At 46.7% G+C, this 13,857-nt stretch overlaps 1 long non-coding RNA gene across 1 annotated transcript; it reads left to right on the top strand.

Annotated features, from left to right (window-relative positions):
* Nucleotides 1-3,109: 3,109 nt before the first annotated feature.
* LOC129693481 (uncharacterized) lies at nt 3,110-3,541 on the top strand. The gene is made up of 2 exons (XR_008722887.1): nt 3,110-3,151; nt 3,293-3,541. It is a non-coding gene; the product is annotated as an uncharacterized LOC129693481 (long non-coding RNA).
* Nucleotides 3,542-13,857: the final 10,316 nt, after the last annotated feature.

Below are 13,857 nucleotides of genomic sequence, written 5' to 3'. Positions count from 1 at the left end.
TCCGCTCTAGTATGTTTGCTTTGGTCATGGCTTCTTCATGCACAAATCATCTTTTTTCTCAACTGCAGTGATCATTTTGATATTTCTGCCTACTCCTTTTTAACTTTGAACATACAAAATATTGCCATTTGGAAGGAGCTCCAGAAAATCCTGTACCCACTCAAGCCATCACCCCTCCCCCCCCCCAGGGCCAGTCTTAGGAGGTGCGGGGCCCGATTGGGAACAATTTTGGTGAGCTCCAGGTTCCCAGCCAAGGTCTGTAGAAGCATAGAAATACATTTAAAGTCTATTACAGACTTTATATCTCTATGGTAGAATGGAAAGTAATCAAAATGTGCACTTAAAAAGTGCCTGCGAGTTAATGGACCAGACAGATCTAAGCTACATTTCAATATAAAATTGCATACATGTAAGCCTACAAGTAACAAATCCCCTCTGAAAAGTACATAGTTATAATACATAGTTTTAATGACTGTGAAATGAAAAAATTAACTAGATCCTGGAAAACCAATAACTATTGGCGAAAAAACAGTCCAGGCTTTACATTTTGGGCTTCAGCCCCTTCCTACTAGGCTGTGGGACGAGGAGCTTTATTCCAGTGTTTCGTGACCCAAGTCACCAAACTACATGAAATCTTCACATATTGTGTAAAAAAATTATATAAATCACCCTTGAAACTCGTCATGAACAAGACTGGCAGTTTTTTTCCCATTAAATTAGAGAAAAAACGGAAAAAATTCGGGTAATATTTTGTCCAATTAAAGCACGTTTAACATTGAGTTGTCTGCCAGTTGGCCAATCACGCGCTTTGCTTCAGGCTAGCACGCAACACGGCTGAGGGTGCCTCTACAGATCGACGACTGCTTTGGGGCCACCTCCTGCACCCACACACAACTGACTGACTTCATCCACTTCACCACCAACTTCCATCCGGCACTGAAATACACCTGGACTATTTCCGACACTTCCCTACCATTCCTTGACCTCACTATCTCCATCGCAGGTGATAGACTCCTGACCGACATACACTACACACCCACTGACTCCCATGGCTATCTGGACTACACTTCTTCCCACCCTGCCTCCTTACAGGACTCCATCCCTTACTCCCAATTCCTCCGCCTATGCCGTATCTGTTCCCAGGATGAGGCGTTCCACACCAGGACATCTCAAATGTCCTCATTCTTCAGGGAACGGGGATTCCCCTCCTCCACCATCAATGAGGCTCGCACCAGGGTCTCTTCCATACCCCGCAACACTGCTCTCTCTCCCCATCCCCGCACTCGCAACAAGGGCAGAGTCCCCCTAGTCCTCACCTTTCACCCCACCAGCCGTCACATACAACAGATAATCCTACGTCATTTTTGCCACCTCCAACGTGGCCCCACCACTCGCCACATCTTCCCATCTCCCCCAATGTCTGCCTTCCGCAAAGGCCACTCCCTCCGCAACTCCCTTGTCAATTCTTTCCTTCCCTCCCATACCACCCCCTCCCCGGGCACTTTCCGTTGCAACCCCAAGAAATGCAACACCTATCCCTTTACCTCCCCCCTCGACTCCATTCAAGGACCCAAGCAGTCGTCCCAGGTGCGACAGAGGTTCACCTGTATCTCCTCCAACCTCATCTACTGCATCCGCTGCTCTAGATGTCAGCTGATCAACATCGGTGAGACTAAACGGAGGTTGGGCGATCGTTTCACCGAACACCCCCGCTCGGTCCGCAAGAACCAACCTGACCTCCCAGTGGCTCAGCACTTCAACTCCCCCTCCCATTCCCAATCCGACCTCTCTGTCCTGGATCTCCTCCATTGCCAGAGTGAGCAACACCGGAAATTGGAGGAACAGCACCTCATATTCCGCTTGGGGAACCTGCATCCGGCGGGCATGAACATTGAATTCTCTCAATTTTGTTAGCCCTTGATGTCTCCTCCCATTCCTTAGCCCTCGAGCTGTCTCCTCCCATCCCCCAGCCCTCGGGCTCCTCCTCCTCCCTTTTTCCTTCCTACTCGCCACCACCCCCTATCAGTCTGAAGAAGGGTTTCGGCCCGTAACGTTATCTATCTCCTTTGCTCCATAGATGCTGCTGCACCCGCTGAGTTTCTCCAGCATTTTTGTGTGCCTCTACAGATGCCTGTTTTACTGGAGATTCCGATTTGTTGTTCTGTGGAATACATGTCGTGGAAACTTGCAGCAGAGTAATTGAATTTAGTGAGAAAAGCATTAAAAAGGCTGAAGAATGTGCTGCTGTGGAAGAAAGCCTTGAAAGCAAAGTCGCTGCTGAGGTGCTGGAACACAAAGAAGACAGCCAGGAATCAACTCTAACTGAACCGTAAGATCGAAAGTCTGAATTTATGAAAATCTATCTGTATGGACTTTAATTAATTTAATTGCTCCCTTTTATAATGTGAATAAATTAATTAATTCATTCATGAAGTTGAGGGCATAAACTATATGTATCCATAACACAGTCAATTAAACATTGTCACTAATGCCAGCTTGTAGTAGAGTAATAAGTCTTTAACATCTAATCTCAGAGCTGCCACTGATAACTTACCGGAATAGTGCCATCTGTAGCGGCCGTTTCCAGCCCCCGACCACGGGAGAAAAACGGAGGGATATTGATCGCACTTTATAGGCTTCCATTGCAGTGAGAAATGGTTAGAAATGGTTGATGTTTCTACAGAAATGAATTGGTGATATGTGAACTTGAACTAGTTTTTCTATGGTAGTAACCTATTGTTATTCTCATTAACATTAAGAAGAGGTTGACATTTTATGAATTGAAGTCCATTCAGACTTAATGACTATGAGATTTTTTTTTTCTGCAGCTTCTGCCCCTCCACTCTCCAGAGCCTGTCCACACAAATGTGTTTAGTGTGGACATGCACTGTGCTTTAATGAACACTAATTTGATAATTTGCAGACGCCATCCCATCTACCTGGACATGCATACATGTTTAATTTCCTCGTTGATATGTCGATAGTCTTACATAATATAATACATGAAAAGATGTAAAATACTCCCTGAGACATATTATCTTCTATTATTAGGAGGCAGCAGTGTATCCTGGGTTATCATGCAGAGTGCTATCGTCATTTCTGCAACATACAACAATAAATCGAGCGATAGCAAAGTCTAGAAGGAAGAAAGGTAATGATAGGACTCAAACAACAAATCTTTTTACTTATGGCCATATGATGTTACTTTGAAAAATGAAAAGATATATTTGAGGATGTTGATTTATTTTACTTTTCATTCCTTTTCTGTTTTCTGTTTCCTCTTTCAATTGAGTTCAAGACGCTGAAAAGCCTGAAGCAGGTGAATCACCTCAAGAGGCAGTTCCTGATAGTGAAGCAGATGAGCCGGCCCCAAAGAGACTGCTTCGATCCATGACAAGTCATAGTCAACAAACAGCAACTGTCGAGCACACTGACCGCAGGCATGTCCTACCAGCGCATTGCATCATTTGTAAAGGTTCAAAGTACACAAAAGAAATAAATTGTGGAAAAAAGTGATTATATAAAGTTTTATTTTAATGTGGATCGTTTCACTGTTTATTTGGTCAAATTATTTAAACAATGAGTGAATTAATTATGATAATGGCGTGCTGGTGAATGACTGCGACAATCCACCCACCGATACGCACATCCACACACACACATCCATCCATACGCACACTTCCATGCATGCAAACACACACATATGCACACATAAATCCGCACACACACACATCCACACACACGTAGACATACATGTACACATCCAAACATACATGCACACATACATCCATCCACACGTACATACACATTTACATCCACAGATACACGTTTGAAAGGCGTACACAGACACACACACACACAAACTAGAGATAAACAATACAACACTTTTAGGGTTCTTTTAGGTCAAAGGTAATAGCCCTCATTTGCAAAGGCACCATCGTGGGGGGGGGGGGGGGGGGGGGGGGGGGGGGGGGGGGGGGGGGGGGGGGGGGGGGGGGGGGGGGGGTGGGGGGGGGGGGGGGGGGGGGGGGGGGGGGGGGGGGTCTATATGGAGCTTAAAATGAATATTCATCAAGTAAACATCAGAGCATTCGAGTCTTGGCCAGGATGTGACATTTACATCAGAAATAAGACAGGTCTCTTACAGGTCTGGCACTGCCACAGTCCCACTATGGCCGTTACCCACACTCTCCCCAATTTGGCAGTCAACGGGGTTCAGTAAATGGGGAAACCTAGAGGATCTGTCCTGACCCTTTATTTAGGCAGGTTCATGAGACCTTAAAACCTGGGACATCTGCTGCAGTCACATTTGATTTCCTATTAAAGCAACAGGAACATGCCTGCCTGGCACTGCCCCAGTCCCACTATGGCCGTCACCCCCACTCTCCCCACTTTGGCAGTCAGCGGGGTTCAGTAAATGGGGAACCCTAGAGGATCTGTCCTGACCCTTTAATTAGGCAGGTTCATGAGCCCTTAAAACCTGGGATATCTGCTGCAGTCACATTTGATTTCCTATTAAAGCAACAGGAACATGCCTGCCTGGCACTGCCCCAGTCCCACTATGGCCGTCACCCCCACTCTGCACACTGGCAGTCAGTGGGGTTCAGTACAGGGAGGAACCCACAAGAACTGCCCTAACCCATTAATTAGGCTGGTTCAGGAGCAGGACCTCTGCGACAGTGTCATTAAAAAAAACACACTCACAATTATATTCATCATATTATTTTTATATAATATAATTATACATGATAACATTAATATTAACAGGATATATATATATATATATATATATATTGGTATAATAAGGCTGATAAATTCCCTGGGCCAGATAGGCTGCATCCCAGAGTACTTAAGGAAGTAGCCCCAGAAATAGTGGATGCATTAGTGATAATTTTTCAAAACTCTTTAGATTCTGGAGTAGTTCCTGAGGATTGGAGGGTAGCTAATGTAACCCCATTTTTTAAAAAAGGGAGGGAGAGAGAAAACGGGGAATTACAGAGCAGTTAGTCTAACGTCGGTAGTGGGGAAACTGCTAGAGTCAGTTATTAAAGATTGGATAGCAGCACATTTGGAAAGTGGTGAAATCATTGGACAAAGTCAGCATGGATTTATGAAAGGTAAATCAAGTCTGACGAATCTTATAGAATTTTTCGAGGATGTAACTAGTAGAGTGGATAAGGGAGAACCAGTGGATGTGTTATATCTGGACTTTCAGAAGGCTTTCGACAAGGTCCCACATAAGAGATTAGCATACAAACTTAAAGCACACGGTATTGGCAGTTCAGTATTGATGTGGATAGAGAACTGGCTGGCAGACAGGAAGCAAAGAGTAGAAGTAAACGGGTCCTTTTCACAATGGCAGGCAGTGACTAGTGGGGTACCGCAAGGCTCAGTGCTGGGGCCCCAGCTATTTATGATATATATTAATGATTTGGACGAGGGAATTAAATGCAACATCTCCAAGTTTGCGGATGACACAAAGCTGGGGGGCAGTGTTAGCTGTGAGGAGGATGCTCGGAAGCTGCCAGGTGACTTGGATAGGCTGGGTGAGTGGGCAAATGCATGGCAGATGCAGTATAATGTGGATAAATGTGAGGTTATCCACTTTGGTGGCAAAAACAGGAAAGTAGACTATTATCTGAATGGTGGCCGATTAGAAAAAGGGGGGATGCAACGAGACCTGGGTGTCATGGTACACCAGTCATTGAAAGTAGGCATGCAGGTGCAGCAGGCAGTGAAGAAGGCGAATGGTATGTTAGCATTCATAGCAAAACGATTTGAGTATAGGAGCAGGGAGCTTCTACTGCAGTTACTCTGGGAGAAGCCAGAGGGTAATGGTGGATGGCTGTTATCGGGTTGGAGGCAGGTGACTAGTGGGGTGCCGCAGGGATCTGTGTTGGGTCCTTCGTTGTTTGTCATGTACATCAATGATCTGGATGAAGGTGTGGTAAATTGGATTAGTAAGTATGCAGATGATACCAAGATAGGGGGTGTTGTGGATAATGAAGAGGATTTCCAAAGTCTACAGAGTGATTTAGGCCATTTGGAAAAATGGGCTGAACAATGGTAGATGGGAGTTTAATGCTGATAAATGTGAGGTGCTACACCTTGGCAGGACAAATCAAAATAGGACGTACATGGTAAATGGTAGGGCATTGATGAATACAGTTGAACAGAGGGATCTGGGAATAACCGTGCATAGTTCCTTGAAGGTGAAATCTCATATAGATAGGGTGGTAAAGAAAGCTTTTGGTATGCTAGCCTTTATAAATCAGATCATTGAGTATAGAAGCTGGGATGTAATGTTAAAATTGTACAAGGCATTGGTGAGACCAAATCTGGAGTATGGTGTACAATTTTGGTCACCCAATTATAGGAAGGATGTCAACAAAATAGAGAGAGTACAGAGGAGCTTTACTAGAATGTTGCCTGGGTCTCAACAACTAAGTTACAGGGATAGGTTGAATAAGTTAGGTCTTTATTCTCTGGAGCGCAGAAGGTTAAGGGGGGGGACTTGATAGAGGTCTTTAAAATGATGAGAGGGACAGACAGAGTTGATGTGGCCAAGCTTTTCCCTTTGAGAATAGGGAAGATTCAAACAAGAGGACATGACTTCAGAATTAAGGGACAGATGTTTAGGGATAACATGAGGGGGAACTTCTTTACTCAGAGAGTGGTAGCGGTGTGGAATGAGCTTCCAGTGGAAGTGGTGGAGGCAGGTTCGTTGGTATCATTTAAAAATAAATTGGATAGGCATATGGATGAGAAGGGAATGGAGGGTTATGGTATGAGTGCAGGCAGGTGGGACTAAGGGAAAAAAAGTTGTTCGGCACGGACTTGTCGGGCCGAGATGGCCTATTTCCGTGCTGTAATTGTTATATGGTTATATAGTTGTACAGGGTCTTGGTGAGACCACACCTGGAATATTGCGTACAGTTTTGGTCTCCTAATCTGAGGAAAGACATTCTTGCCATAGAGGGAGTACAGAGAAGGTTCACCGGACTGATTCCTGGGATGTCCGGACTTTCATATGAAGAAAGACTGGATAGACTCAGTTTGTACTCGCTAGAATTTAGAAGATTAAGGGGGGATCTTATAGAAACATAAAATTCTTAAGGGGTTGGACAGGCTCGATGCAGGAAGATTGTTCCCGATGTTGCCAGTTCATTGGCTATATTTAACAGGGAGTTAGATGTGGCCCTTGTGGCTAAAGGGATCAGGGGGTATGTTGGGTCCACTGTTGTTTGTCATGTACATCAATGATCTGGATGATGGTGTGGTAAATTGGATTAGTACGTATGGTGGGATTGTGGATAATGAAGTAGATTTTCAAAGTCTACAGAGAGATTTATGCCAGTTGGAAGAGGGGGCTGAAAGATGGCAGTTGAAGTTTAATGCTGATAAGTGTGAGGTGCTGCATCTTGGCAGGACAAATCAAAATAGGATGTACTTGGTAAATGGTAGGGAATTGAAGAATGCAGGTGAACAGAGGGATCTGGGAATAACTGTGCACAGTTCCCTGAAAGTGGAATCTCATGTAGATTGGGTAGTAAAGAAAGCTTTTGGTGTGCTGGCCGTTATAAATCAGAGCAATGAGTATAGAAGTTGGGATGCAATGTTAAAATTGTACAAGGCATTGGTGAGGCCAATTCTGGTCGCCTAATTATAGGAAGGATGTCAACAAAATAGAGAGAGTACAGAGGAGATTTACTAGAATGTTGCCTGGGTTTCAGAAACTAAGTTACAGAGAAAGGTTGAACAACTTAGGGCTTTATGCTTTGGAGCGCAGAAGGTTATGGGGGACTTGATAGGGGCCTTTAAAATGATGAGAGGGATAGACGTTGATGTGGATAAGCTTTTCCCACTGAGAGTAGGGAAGATTCAAACAAGGGGACATGACTTGAGAATTAAGGGACAGAAGTTTAAGGGTAACATGAAGGGGAACTTCTTTACTCATTGGCTGTGTGGAATGAGCTTCCAGTGAAGGTGGTGGAGGCAGGTTCGTTTTTATCATTTAAAAATGAATTGGATAGTTATATGGATGGGAAAGGAATGGAGGGTTATGGCCTGAGCGCAGGTATATGGGACTAGGGGAGAATACGTGTTCGGCACGGACTAGAAGGGTCGAAATGGCCTGTTTCTGTGCTGTAATTGATATATGGTATGGAGAGAAGGCAGGTACAGGATACTGAGTTGGATGATCAGCCATGATCATATTGAATGGCGGTGCAGGCTCGAAGGGCCGAATGGCCTACTCCTGCACCTATTTTCTACGCTTCTATAATATATAGTTTAAATGGACTGCAACACGGAAATAGGCTGCCCATGGTGTAATACGGGCATTGGCCACTAGATGCCGCTTATTTTCCTGATCTCATTTTCTAATTAGTTTAATTAACTTTTGGCAATGACGAGTTATGACATCCTTCTCAATTATATTTCATCTAAATCTGTGGAAAATGTCATGTTGTTTGGTGACTTGGGTCACGAAAACCTACTTCTAGACACATTTTTAATGCTCGGCCCACAGCCTATACCCTTTGGGCTTCTAACCCATCCCAACTTAGTTGCGTGCATGCGTGTGTGTGTGTGTGTGTGGGAGGGAGGGAGGGAAGGAGAGAATGGAGGAAGGAGAGGGTGTGAGGGAAGTAGAGAAAGGAGGAAGGAGAGAATGGAGTGAGGGAAGTAGAGAAAGAAGGGAGGCAGAGAAGGAGAGAAAGAATGGAGAGAGAGAAGGGAAAAGAGAGGAAGAAGAGAAGGGAGGGAAGGAGAGAAGGGAAAAGAGAGAGAAGAACGAGGGAGGGGAGGAGAGAAGGGAGAGGGCCGGCGTATTATCTCTTAAACGTATTTATGTATCACTGATCAGATCCAGACTACAGTATGGCAATATAGCTTATGGGTCAGCATCGACGTCAGTGTTGTCCGAGTTGGACAAAGTCCAAGCGGAAGCTCTAAGAGTCTGTATAGGTGTGCGGACGTCACCTGTATGTGCACTACAGGTGGAAACTGGGGAGATGCCGTTGAGACTGCGCCGCAGACAACTAATGGCTAATTACTGGCTAAGCTTTAAGGGTCATGGAGAGAACCACCCAACAAAACAGGTAGTACAGGCGGTTACACAGAAAAGCTGGAGAAAAACTCAGCGGGTGCAGCAGCATCTATGGAGCGAAGGAAATAGGCAACGTTTCGGGCCGAAACCCTTCTTCAGACTGAACAGGCGTGCTGGGAGAGAGGGGTGGCTCAGTCTGGAAGCTTCGGCTGGGTTGGAGGAGTTGTGGCAAGGGACATGGGAGTAGAGGACAAAGAGTTCTGCCCTGCAGTATTGTGGCCATCTGTGCCAATATGGTTACTGAACATCCCAAAAGTTGATCTGGAGATATGGGAGGCAAAAAGGAGGAACAAAAATTCAGACCTAAAGACAGAATATCATAGCCATATAGATAATAGATACAGGGAACACCTCTTAATTTTCACAGATGGATCAAAGGATCCAGTAGCTGAAACAACAGGGGCGGCTGTGGTAGTCCAGGGGATGAATGTTGAGCTTTACAAAAGAACAAACAACTATTTGACAGTATATACAGTGGAACTGTACGCTATTTTGATGGCAGTTCGGTGGATGGAACAGGTGCAACCATGTAAAGTAGTAATATGTAGCGACTCATTATCTGCAATCCAGAGTATTGGGTCTGGTGCATCCCATAGGCGGCCTGACTTAGTTTATGAAATCCTGCTACTATTAAGCCAAGTGACAAGGAGGGGCAGTGACGTGACTTTGTTGTGGGTCCCAGCACACATTGGTGTTCTAGGGAATGAAAAGGTGGATAAATTGGCAAAGGAGGCTGTAAAAAAAAAAAAGAAACATAGATGTAAACTTCTGAATCTGAATGCGAATCTGAAGGAAAACACATTGTGTGGAAGAAAATAAATAAGGAATGACAACAATACTGGGAACAGGAGACGAAGGGGAGACACCTCTATTCGCTACAAAACAGAGTGGGCATTACAGCAAGAAGAGGGGGGGGGGGGACAGGTAGTATTAACAAGATTGAGGATAGGACACACTCACCTGAACAGCACATTAAAAATATTGGGAAAACATCCTACTGGGCTGTGTGAGGAATGCCATCAACCAGAAACAGTTCAGCATGCCCTAGTTGCATGTAGGAGATATGAGACAGAAAGAGGATTTATGATCATTGAAATGAGGAAAATTGGATTGACAGAAATATCAGTAAAGAACATTCTAGAGTGTGGAGAGAAAGGAAAAGGAATAAAGTTGTTGTTTGTTCTTGAGGGCCTCTGGGCTTATAAAAAGGATTTAATATAAAGACACGAGTACTGTGGAATGAAGCCAGAAGGTGACAGCAATGCAACATTGCGGATGCCGGCTGCCGTAAAACTCCAAAGAAGAAGAAGAAGAGAGGGCCGGCGGCCGGAGCGGATGCCGGGCATGAGCCGAGGCCGAGGTTTTGTATACGTTGCTCCAACCCCCGGCCCGGCCCTCCCTGTATTGTTCACTGCGTCTCCCCGGGGTTGAGAGAGGTGGGGAGTCGGGGCTGTGTGCGTGAAGCACGGCGACTGGAGGGGCGGGAGCGCTGCCCCGGGACCAAGAGGGAACGACCCACCTCCCCCTTCTCCATGCCCACTTACACCCCCTGCCCATCTATCCATTTTTCCCGCTCCACCCCTCTACTGTCTCTCCCCCCTCCACCCGAGGTAGTTCTACTTGAGCTGAGAGTAAATTACTCTGGCGCGGGGCCCCTTTAGGCTTAAGGGCGGTCCTGCCCCCCCCCCCTCCCCTTTTTCCCTCCGACACGGAACGATTGCCGGCCCCCTTTTTGTTGTTAAACATCGATTTCCTTCGGGTGTTTTTTTTTTTTAATTTCTCCCTTACCATTTTCGCAGTTTTTCGATAGCTGCCATGTCTCGTTTGATGTCATCCTTCGCCCTGCTCCTGGTGTCGGCCCGCACCGATCTGCCGGACATGCTGTGTGTGTGTTTGGCGGAGTCTGAGGGGAGAAGCGCCGGCACCAAGAGCGAGCGAACGCGCGGACAGGAAAGGGAAACGGGAGGTATACGGATATCTTCCATATATTAATCCTTAGTACCGTCTATATATTTTGTTCCTCTTTCCCCTGATTCATTCGGAAGAAAGGTCTCGACGCGAAATATCACCTATTCCGCTCTATGATCGTGGCTTTCGTCCGTCTGTCCGCTCGTTCGCTCGCCCTTGGATTAAGTAGCGCAGGATAAAGCTGCGAAATCACGCACAGGATGGAAACTGAAAACTAGAGGAACGCCGTCCCCCCTGCGTTCCCCCTGCGCACCACCCCGCCCCCATTTCCTAGAACCACGCCGCGTGGCTCACGACATTGGGTGGGGTGGGGGTCTGTCCAATAAGGAGTGAATTCCACACCCCACGTGACGTGGCGGCCGGGAGTGGAGCGCGTGGCTAAAGGGATGCGCGTGCCGGCTAACCGTCGCTGGGAGGCGGCGAGAATATATGTGGTGGGATGGCCGTCGCCGCGATGTTGCTGCTGCTGCTGCTGGGCAGTGTAAATGTTGCCTCGGCGGTGTGGAGGTAAGCAAATGGCGGCGTGATGGAGAACATAGATGGGTGTGGTGGGAAGTGTGCGGTGGGGATCCGGGCGGGGGAGACGGATGTAGTCCTGGAAGAGATCGGGTGCAATGATCCTAGAGCAAGCAAGATACTGCACTCCAGCTAAAACCAATGGGCTGACGTGTAGTACGCTCCGGAGCGGAACGTCAGCCTTTTCGTCGGCCATTTCTGTAAACCCGACCCGACTTTGTAAATTCCTATCGCAGTGTAATCAGCGTTGCGGGGGAACAGTTTGTGTGCGTGATATAGTGTTAGACCCATTATTTCTAATTCTGTTCATTCATAATTCTATTTTTTGTTAATGATTAATATGTCAATAAATTATAATTCTGTTAATTTTCTTTTATTAATGTTTTTTAAAATATTTTTTAAGTTTAAAAAAAAAAAATAAATGGCTCCTGTGCTGTATTTGAGTTGATGTTTGTATTAAACTTGTACTCTGTAATTCATTTGGTCACACTGTTTGTTGGGAGGTTCTGCAGTTGTACAGGGTCTTGGTGAGACCACACCTGGAGCATTGCGTACAGTTTTGGGCTCCTAATCTGAGGAAGGACATTCTTGCCATAGAGGGAGTACAGAGAAGGTTCGCCAGACTGATTCCTGGGATGTCAGGACTTTCATATGAAGAAAGACTGGATAGACCCGGCTTGTACTCGCTAGAATTTAGAAGATTGAGGGGGATCTTATAGAAATTTACAAAATTCTTAAGTGATTGGACAGGGTAGATGCAGGAAGATTGTTCCCGATGAGATCAAAATGGCGGCAGCGTGGGCACATTGCGACGCCCCGTGTCTCCCAAGAATAGGAGATATAGCGACAATTCCCCTACGTGTCTCAAGGCTGCTCACACGGAGCAGACTTGTATCCCTTTCGTACAGCCGACAGGAACATCTGGACTTCAGTTCCTGCGGCTTAACAACTTTCTGGGCGATCTCCGTGTCGCTCCTGAGCTCGTCAGAGCAGCGGAGCACTGGAGCCGCGGGGCTGGAGACCGCCAGTGGAGCCGCAGGGCTGGAGACCGCCAGTGGAGCTGCGGGGCTGGAGACCGCCACCGGAGGCGCGGAGCAACGGAATGGCAGAACACCAGCGCGCACTAAGCCAGCTCGGCCGACCGGAAGCACCAACAGATGGCGACGCATACGAAAGCACTGTCGGGGATGCAGAGGTGGGTTATAGGCCAGGTTAGAGCTAGCCCCACACAGGCTAGCGATTCCTAGCCTTTTCTTTGCCAACGTGCGCTCACTGGCAAACAAAATGGACGAACTCCGGCTAAGGATCACCTCCCACAACTGGATCAAGGACTGCAACATCCTGATCTTCACGGAAACTTGGCTCAACATCGACGTTCCTGATAGCGCCATCCAGCTAACGGGGCATCATTTACTCCGAGCGGACAGGACAACAGACTCCGGTAAGACCAGATGTGAGGGTCTGTGCATTTACGGACTCCACCATCATCGAGAGTCACTGCTCAGCTAACCTAGAGTTCCTCTTGGATAGATGCAGACCGTTCTATCTGCCCAGAGAGTTTACCTCCACTGTTGTGACTGCAACCTATATTCCTCCTGATGCTAATGCCAAGCTTGCAATGAAAGAGCTGCATACTGCCATTAACAAACAACAGAAACACAACCCCAAGGCAACCTTCATTGTTGCGGGTGACTTCAATCACTCCAACCTGAAGACTGTACTCCCCAAATTCCACCAACATGTCTCCTTCGCCACTAGAGAAGACAAGACACTGGACAAAGTCTACACTAACATGGCTGAAGCATACAAAGCCGTCCCCCTCCCCCACCTTGGACAGTCTGATCACCTCTCATTGTTCCTGCTCCCTAAGTACTCCCCACTCATCAGACGGGTTAAACCCACTGTGAGGACAGTTAGTCTGGTCAGAGGAAGTGGACTCCACACTTCAGCAGTGTTTTGGAAACACTGACTGGAAGGCGTTTGCAGCCCAGGCCACCCTTGACTCCCACACGGACATTGATTCCTATACATCCTCTGTTCTGGACTTTATAAACTCCACCATCAATAGTGTCACCTCCCTCAAACGGGTGACCATATTCCCAAATCAGAAGGCATGAATGAACAGTGAGGTCAGGCTACTGCTGAAAGCACGGGACACCGCTTTCAGGTCAGGCGATGCTCGAACCTACAGTTCATCCAGGCTAACCTGAAGAGGGGCATCAAGAAGGCCAAGCACTGCCATAAGCGCAGGATTGAGGAGCACT

Source organism: Leucoraja erinacea, unplaced genomic scaffold, assembly GCF_028641065.1.
Source record: "Leucoraja erinacea ecotype New England unplaced genomic scaffold, Leri_hhj_1 Leri_309S, whole genome shotgun sequence".
Classification (NCBI taxonomy): domain Eukaryota; kingdom Metazoa; phylum Chordata; class Chondrichthyes; order Rajiformes; family Rajidae; genus Leucoraja; species Leucoraja erinaceus.
This window is presented reverse-complemented; position numbering and strand designations above follow the sequence as displayed.